Consider the following 9,935-nt stretch of genomic DNA (forward strand, 5'->3'; position numbering starts at 1 on the left):
TTTTTCTTTTTCTTTTTCTTTTTCTTTTTCTTTTTCTTTTTCTTTTTCTTTTTCTTTTTCTTTTTCTTTTTCTTTTTCTTTTTCTTTTTCTTTTTTCTTTTCCTTTTTCTTTTCCTTCTCACACCAAAGGCACAATGTTACATCCGCAGGGAGCACCTCGCCAGGTCACAGTTTACCTCAATAGACACAAAAATGAGTTTTGACTTTCCCAGATTCCTTTCATTATATATAATATGATATACTATACTTTCATTGACTTCCATGGAGAGAAATATACTGAAGGGAATAGCTGCTGTGTTACTCATACCATTGTTACGACCAACTGAAAAGTTGGATTAATTGTCAGGGCATTGGTGGATTCTTTGGACTTTAAACGTCTTTCAYGCGACAGCAACACCAGTGTGAAGCAGGCAGTAATTCAGAAACTGCTGTACAAACGTTGGGTTTCAAAATTAATGTGTGTTACACTTAGCTGTGGKTAACTGAAAGCATAACTCCTTGTTGGCCTCAAGTTCCCCTTTTTCTGAAGACAAAAGCGAAGTAAAAGCCTTCACGTGCTGCTGCGTTTGCAGCTCAATGGAAACACARCAAAGATTTGCTAAGCTTGAGTCTAGTTTTCCCTGATATAATTAGTAGTATCTGCCAAAGAAGTTCAGCTTTGCACAGCACATGTATTACCAAATGCTTTAGAAAGAGATTGAAAAATACTATCAAAATAGGAAGCCTATTTTTTTTTTAATGTTTTCTGGATCCACAAATACATCTCTCCAGGATCACAACTGTAGCCAGTTTTGATACAAATCCTATTAAAGTCCATGGACTTTATTTGGAGGTACTCAAATATGGCCATTGGAGCAAAACTTTTTTTTTTTTTTTTGACAAAAATAGACAAATACAGATGGAATAATTTACAGCCCTAGCAAATGGTCCTTGCATTGCCTGTTGACTTCAGCCAACATGGTGTAAAATGGGTATTTTAAAGCAGAAGTAAAATAGCAAAGTGCAATTCTCAATGAAAAAACACCTACTACRAACGTGACATTTAAGAAAAGAAGGTAAAGTTTTGTAACGCATCATGGGAAATTTGAAAAATAAACGTTTCATATTGACAAGAATATTCTTTTTATATATTGTATATTCTTTGGAAGTACTTGTTTCTAACATTATTTTTTAGGACTTTTCATTTTCAAATGTAGCTTTAACCCTYCCTACAAATTGTCTGCCAGTCTTTTCCAGGCAAGAACACTCTGTACAATAAATATCACAGCTTTATGAAGGTGAAGAGCACAATTTGGTATTTAAATGAAGCTGATTTAATCAAAATTAGTCATGCAAAGCAGCAATCATTTTGCTAATAGAATCTGGCAAAGTGCAGTCAAAATGCAGTTATTTGCTTTATCTTTCAGCTGCGATAAAAATATGACAAGAAATTGACATCATGATCTTAAACGGGCATTTTGGAGGTTGGAAGAATGTAAGACTGTAACTTTTGTGTCCTCTGCACAGTCAAACATTGGTTTTTGTGTTGTTTTATGGTGATCTGAGATAAAGAATAACAGCCACATTAAACATTCAGTAATAGCTATATGTACCAACATATGTCAGAGCTTGATGTTCTCTTGTCATTGACAGACTGGGTTCACTGCAGTTTAGGAAATAATATCTAATAGGTTTGGGGGCTTTCTTTTTTCCCTATGTTACAAGCACAGAAAAAATAAAAATAAAAGCAGAAGCTTTGTAGATCTTAAACCAGAGCCTGTTTGTCTATCCCAGCAATACACATGTTCAGTTTTCTAATTGCTTAGCTATGTAAAGAGAATTGAAAAAAATCACTGTGGGCTAAATTGTGCTTTCTGATGAATGGTAGGTAGCATTCTGCTTCCTTGCAGAAGTTATAAGTTGATATTTTCTAAATAGGTTATTATCACTTTATGGCATTCAGTTCAGGACTTAAAATATATTGACAATATCTCTATATTTTGCAGCTGTGCTCTGAAAACTGATCACTTAGCTATGGTAACTTTATCATAGTCATTTTGTGCATATTCAAGATCATCTGGTAGCTCTGGTGTCAAAATGAAATTTTTGTTCTTGCTGTTAATTTGCAACACRCAGGGGAAGAGTAAGCTGGATTTTAGCTTAGCATATGCATGACATTCAAGTCATAGGGGCTGCTTATTCAATGGATATACTTCTCAGGTAAATGTTGCCTGCAGATGTGTCTTTCATTTGGTGGTTTGATGAGAGGCAGCCCAAACACTTCATTTCTTCTCACACCAGTTCTCGTCATGCTTGGGGAAGCAGTAGATGGGGGCAAGGATGAATCCAGAGGCCACATTAAGGATTTTCTCCTGCTTCAGAAGCCTTCCTTGAAGGGATGGCTGTGGCCAGTTGGATCCTCTCTCAGACGTCTCCTATGCGAGTGCCTGGGTTGGATTCCYGGGGAGAGGCATCCCAGGAATCTGAGGATCTCTTGGCATGGAAGTGGCCTTGTGACCTAGTCCACAATGACCTCCATGAACCTGCTCCACTGTAGGTAGAGCAGGAACACAGGAAAAGAAGAGTCTTGCCCCTCTCTAGTCCCTTTTCCTCCTGCTCTTTTCTTTTCTTCTGCTAGGTCTATGTTGCTGCTGATCTAAACTGCATAAAATCCCTCATTTCAAAAGTCTATAGCTCTCCAAGCAGAAAACAGCAGGTATTTAAAAGCACCTTGAAGATACATCTTATGACGACTTTGTCTCCCATTTCATCGTTTTACAAAACAGATATTTATAGATTCTTCCACATACCTCTGAAAGCTACATAGACACATCAGCTGAAACATGACTCGTGAAACATTGGATGGCGCTTGCTGATTGTAACACATACTATTACATGTCTATACATSTGTGTGTTTGTTAGAGAGACAGTATTCCTTGTGACACTACAGTGTACACAGATCTTTTAGACCATTATTTATGCATAAGAGGTGGAGAAATGCACGAGTTTTGAGGCTGCCATCAGAGGTCTTGGTATTAGGTGGCGATGCAATATTGCATATGTGGTGGTAGTGGAATTGGCAGAAGAAATGAAATAGGACTTAAAGAGAAATGGAGAAAAAAGGAGTCCACACTTGTAACCGGGCCTCTAGTCTAGTGAAGAACATACTTATGAACTACAGGCAGAAATTTCCCAGTCTCTGAAACTCGATCTCTGATGTGTGAGCCCAGGTGGCTGCACACTAAGTGCTGTGTGAGGCTTCCCTAGGCAAGCTCRCTTCACTGCTCTCCTAGTCTCACTTGCTACTGTCTAGCTATACCTGATGAGATATGCTCACTATTGTACTGGCTAGGTATTCATGTTAACCTGAGAGAAGTGTTTTGCTCTATGTGTATTTACTGGTATCTTCTCCTGTCTGTGAGGAGGTATATATATTAGCAGGTATATGTAGGTATTTTATATTAAGAGATAAATTCTAGTTAGGTAAGGGTAAACTTTTATCATATGTTTTATGTATTTTTGTTTTTGTAAATGAGTAATATACAATCCTCTCACTTAAAACTTTCATACCTTTTTCTATTTATGTACCATGTCCTTAACACACCAAAATGTTTCTTAGAAGAATTTTAAGCACCTGCTGGCTAACTGATCTGTTTTCACAATACTCAGGAGTACTAGAAAGACATTCAAATAGCAATATGGTTGGTCCGTGTGGTTTATTTGGATACAAAATCTTCCCCAACATTATCTTCCCTGGAAACAGGTACTTAGCCTTCTCCAAAAGTTTAGCAGGTGATTTTTACAGACTGCCCAGAGGATCACTACATTGGGCTTATTCTGGACCAAGAGCAGGATCTACTTCCCAAGGGCTGCATCCCTTGTRCAGTCCGTGGGCAGATCTGTTTTCTCTTGAGGAGGATGGGAATGCTGCCTGGGAGCTGGGGCTGCCTCTGTGACAGCTTTTCCTGTCAAAGATGCAGTACCTTGTCACAGAGGTAGCTTTGCTAAGTATCTGCCCTCACATTGGAAAATAGGTCTTCTTTCTTTGTAGACAAATAAAAGCCTTGCCACTCAGCCAGCACTGCTAGAATGAATAAAAGGTCAGACTCATACTTGGAACTTTGTATACCTCTCTCATAGAAATGAAATACTAAGAAAAATTGATGTCACCYAGGAATGAGCACAAAGAGAAATGTCAGCTCTTATGCACAAAATGAGGACAGCTGTGACTGTTAGTGCTTCATCATATGACTGTCTTCCCCTATGGAAGATCTTTTATTGAATATGTCTGCTAGGGCTAGTTAGACAAACTAAACAAGAGTATGGCCCAAATAGACTAGTTTGTCAGATGTCCTGTCTATTTTAGGATTTCTTAAGCTACCACCACAAATATTACATCACATATTAAATGCAKGTCTTTGTATTTTTCTGCCCGCAGTTGAAAACTTGGGCTCTTCGGCAAACTTCTGTAAACCCTTTTATTCTTTTTCACTCTGTAACATGAAGCCTGAGCTGTTGAGCAGGGCAGGACATGGTACCTGGGCCCAGTTTGGATGGAGCAGCCTGTTTGGTCCTGCTCTGCCTTGGAAGACAGTACCTGCTGCATGGTGCTGGCCAGCCTGCTCTGTACATCACATGCTCCCTAATCTGCTCAGGAAAATCATCTGTGTCCTATTCCCCCGAAGTGCTATTCTGTTCTACCCTTTTACTGGAGCAAGAAGGACTGTAGCAATGTCTGTCTCCTCCATGGCTTGACCAGGGTGGCTGCTGGCTCATGTATCAGCTAGATTGCAGTAACAGGGAATTTTAATKTCTTGTAGGTTTGCAGTGCAACAGACGGTCAGGGCATGTAGGACATAGTGACCCCAAGTACACTGGTTGGTCTAATATCCCTCCAGGCATCACTAGGCCAGCTTGCCTATAATGCAGTTATGYGGCTGGCAAACAAGCAGGGCGTGGAATTAGATCCATTCATGGTTGTTTGGTTGGTTGTCTATCAACTGTTGAAGAGACATACCCCACAATATTCCTGTTCTGAACAATACCCAGGGTCTCTTTGATGCRTTTCAAAAGCTACAGGAAGTCTTTCTAAATTCTCATGAGGCACACGTACGGGAATTCCTTGCCTTGTGTTTCATCCCGGCAGGGAGCAGTTCTTCCCTATGAAACTGGTACTCTCAAAATTTTTCCCATGTGCCTCCAATAACCAAATGCTTTGGCTGAGCTGCTGCAGACTTTCAAGTACAACAGTATCCCCAAAACACCTGCTAGATTGACAGGCATAAGGATGTGGACATGAGAACACACAGGGAGACAAGAGGAGGTATCCCCATCTAATCTCAGATGACCTAAAATACTCTAGATTCTCCTCATAATCCCTTCACGGTTCCCATTAAAATGAAGAAATTACATGGCGGAAGGTGAACCCCATTATGCTCAGAGCAGAAGGAGTAGGAGCTACTCCTACTAGACAACACTATTTCATCAGCTATGCCCTTACTTCGTGGAAGAATGGTTGATGCCAACATGTAAGTAATGCAAAAGCATGTGTGACTTTGAAGTGTTTTGAAAATCTCCTGGGAAGAAGTGATTCCCTGGAAGACCCCTCAGCAGAGTTTATGTTTAAGGTGCAGAAGTTGCTGGTAAAGAGCAGGTGCTGAAGGACCTGCCTGAAGGAGTGGGCACAGGTGTGGTAGGAAGCAAATCCTTAGGTAGGACAGTGAGAACTGGGATCAGTGTCACAGAGCTGGGTCTCAGGGCATGACAGTCTGTTGCTGTGGTTCTGATGCCTGTGATCCCTCAGGCATCAGCACCTGCACCTGCACAGAGGATGGGGCTTCCCAGACTTTCTGCCCATCAGAAAATTTCTCCTCTGGGGACTCTCTCCCCATCAAAGTCTAACGACTCTTTTATCTCGTCAATGCTCTTGCCAAACACTGAGAATGGCAGTTACACTTTTCCTTCTTTGTCTCTATTTGAAATAATCAACATCAGAATAATTGTAGATAAAGGTGTTGCCAGGAGCTTAGGATTGGAGAGTCTGTTTCTCCTTCTCATGAGGACAAAAGCCAATGGACACAAACAGAAACACAGGATGTTCTGCATGAACACAGGAAAAGTCTTTTTTACTGTGAGGAACAAATTGTCCAGAAAAGTTGCAAAGCTTCTGTCCTTGGAGATATTCTGGACACGATCTTGGAAATCTGCTATAGGTGACCCTGCTTGAGCAGGAGGCTTGGACTGGATTGGTCCCTTCCAGTCTCAACCCCTCTGTTATTCTGTGTGATTCCGTGAAACAGAGCAGAAGACATGGCCTGTCTCTGACCCGCTCCTCGGGGCATGAGATACCTGAGAGATGTGTTAAAAGACAGAACAATATTACCTGGGCTTGTCAAGTGCTCTGAGTGTTGCTTAGGGAAAGATCAAGATACTCAGGACTGTGTCCATCTGCTAGGAGTGGAGGCATGCCAAAAAAAAGAAGAAAAAAAAGATTGATCTTAAGTCCCCCAGATTTCACTTGCAAGTTGTTGGCACCACTCCAACGTGGTACTAAGAGCTAACCTGAAATTCTGAAATTTACTGAAGATAAAAATGAATATAGACCAATGGAAGTGAGCAAGCTATCCTTAACAAAAACATTAAAGTAATGCATAATCAATGCAGAGAAAGAAGTCAAGTATTTCAGGGTTCTGTCTGCAGGATGAAGACACGAGGCCATTGGAGGTCCAGCTGCACTACCCCAAGAAAAGATCTGATTCTGTGCACACAGGGTGCATGTGCAGCTGTGGTACAATCTGCACTGACAGTCAGTCAAAGGGACTTGGTATTATCCTGATATCCAACCTTAATTCCATAAAAGAAGGGATACAAAAACCATGAATCCTCTATGCTGGTGGCTGAGAAAAAAAACAGCTGTTTGAATCCCAGTTAGTCCGATAATCCCATTTAAACAAATCATATGTGCTGAAACACTGGATTTCTGAGATAAGCAAATCTATGACAGGTCCTGCAGACACACAGTTTGGGAGAAGGGAAGGCCTCGTGTTTGATGTGCTTGAGGAAATACCCGTGCAATTTCTGGCACTGTAGCATGCCGGGAGATTGGAGCACGGGTCTGGATTTACCCGTGGATCCTTGGAGGACTTAATCTGCTTCGGAGGTGCCTGCCTGTCTGCACAGCCTCCATTGGGAGCCCGCCGGGTGGCTAGGCCAGGAGGCTCAACTGAATGAACACGAGCGAGCTGGCACGGACCCCGGCCTCACAGCTGTGCTCCTGGCCATGGAGATAAATTAGCTCGCTCTCATGGGCACGGGGGTTGATCGCTAATCTCTCCAAGCTGCAAAAACCCATACTCTTGGCCGAGGAGGTTCAGGTGGTGACCTTCCCAGCACAAGGACATCACGTTCAGCCGGCGCACAAGGGTCCGGTTCCTTCCCGTGGCTTCAGCGCCCTGCTGAAGTGCTAACAAATGGCAGTCGCCACGGCCTGGCCAGACATGCGGCATTYGGAGTTAGTTTTCTGGCCGCAAAGCTAAGCGGCCCCCTCAAAGCTTCGTCCCCAGGGGCTCCCTCCTGCTGCTGTCCCTGGCCGAGCCCGGGTCACCTCCCAATGGCGGGGTGATGCAATCAGATTGCGTCATGTCGCCGGCCCGCGGCGACCATTGTCCTCTGGTGCCACCTGCTGGGCAGGCAGGACAAGGCCAGGGATGGTCAGCCYAAAGGGGAGCCCGGCTTGAAGGCTCCCTCGCTACAAATCACCTCGGTGCCACAGATTCCCGGGAAAACAAGGCTGCCCTATGTCACGAGGTGGCATCTCTGTCATGACAAGCTCCTGAGATGCTGTGGTGGGAGGGAGCGAGGAAAATGCGCTCCGTAAAAAGCTTTACCCAGAAGCTTTAAAGAGTTGGTCGTCTTCTTAATTCTCATTTTCCYTAGCAATTGAAGAGGAGAAAGAAGAATTTCTCGTGAAGAGACACCGGAGTCAAGGACTGGAGTTTCTTCCAAGCTCTCTGACAAAATTCCTGTGTTCTTGTGAGGAAGGTCTTTGCTTTTCTGCCTCCATGTGCATCTCACCCACCCACATAAATAATGTTGTTTACTGACATTTCCCAATGTGGTATGTTTTCAAGCATTAATGTCTGAATTAAATCAAGATCCTTAGGACATGGAAATGCAAACTATTTGCATATTTATGCAAGAGAGTTGGCAACACGATTTAAGCATATCCATGCTACAATTACACGTCACTCCAAAGGAGTGTTGGCACAACTTCCCTTTCACACCAAGTCACCATGTATTAATGTATCTCACATAAGTCCCTAGAAATGGTTACGGACATGACTTGGCAGAGAGGATCAGAGCAAGAAAAAGAGTGACTTGTCTTGTTAATGTTAGTACTGGATGTGTCAGAGATGGATGTGCGAGAGTTGCCTGTTGGCTTCCACACTACATTTTGAGCCAAGGCATCACCAGAGATGAGTAGATGGCTTGTGCTAAGGTCAGACATTGACCTGTTATCTCTCACAACTTACATCCTTCAGAGGTCACAACAGAGGTGGACAGACAAAACACACTCATCTGGGGGCTCCATGTAGACTAGCTAGACTGCAGAAATGTTAAGGTCACTGTCTTACAGTTCTCTATCACACATGAGGTAGGTCTGAAAAACAGCACTGGGGATCATGAATTGCTTGCTAGAGTGGCTGATGATACTGGAGTTGGTTCAGCCCTTCTAGYCTAATCTCTCTATGACATGAATCTAACTCAATTTTCTGCGGATGTTTCCTTACCTTACAGATGTACCCATGAGAGTAAATGTTGCCTGTGCATTTGTTGCACCAATCCATCAGCACTGCATGGTCCTTTATCTCAGCTACATTTTATTATAAAGATTAGWTTACATAGGTTATATTCCTACATATATGAGTATATATGCATTTCTTCAGCTGTCTGAATCAGATAACCATCCCAAACATGAARGGCTACTTGAGTGATACTTGAAATGTTGAAGATGCTATCAATGATTCATACATCAACTCAAAGGTGAATCTCTCTCTCTTTATGCAGCCACCTTCTTTCAACAGCTTCTCAGCTACAAACTTGAAAACTTGGTAAATTAAAGCTACTGACATTCCAGTTATTAGATACACCTGGATGTTGATGACAGATTATCACCTATCAGAATATCACCATGAAGGATGGTAAAACTCTGAACTGTCATGGCAGCAGTGGGATCCTATCAGTGTGGGACCAATGGGAAAGAGATGCCAGCTATTACTCAAGCTCATAATCTAATAGCTATCCCAAAATCGAGAAAGCAGAATATGATCTTATATCCTATGGTATTATATTCAAGTGTAAAGATCCTAATCCTATCCAGCATTACCAAACTGGATAAGGCAAATGTTATGAAGTTTGGTAATAAAAGGCAAATAGTGGCAAAACATAAATACTTGTCCACTCATGTGAGATGGGGATTATAAATATTATACTTGATTCTAAAAAAGAAAAGGGGAAAAAAAAAAGCATAGCAAAAGAACTGCATGCTGTCTTGTAAGCAATGATATTTTTAAAAGGAGAAGTCACAGTTCCTGGAGAACAATATTAAGTTGAAGTGTATGCAGTTTTCAGCATTTTTATTTTCAAAACACAGCTCTTCTGGGGTAATTTAAATATTTAAATGAACCAGTAACTTTAAAATAAATCACGGTAAATTTAAAAAATTAGACTTTCATTAGTAGTTTTAAAGTCATTTAGATTGTAACTCAAAAAAAAATCCACTTTGGATTAAACAGTTTTTCAGAAAATACATGAGATGGGTGTAAGTGTGAATTGGCCATTTATTGCTGGTGGTTTCCTCCACTCCCTGGCCTCACTCTCTGAGTCACTCATCATGGGACAGGGCCCATATTTGCTAAGTGGCAGCTGATCTCTGCCCATCACTGGGTAGAAGAAAA

Source organism: Nothoprocta perdicaria, unplaced genomic scaffold (assembly GCF_003342845.1).
Source record: "Nothoprocta perdicaria isolate Ctin4 unplaced genomic scaffold, notPer1 scaffold_44, whole genome shotgun sequence".
Lineage (NCBI taxonomy): Eukaryota > Metazoa > Chordata > Aves > Tinamiformes > Tinamidae > Nothoprocta > Nothoprocta perdicaria.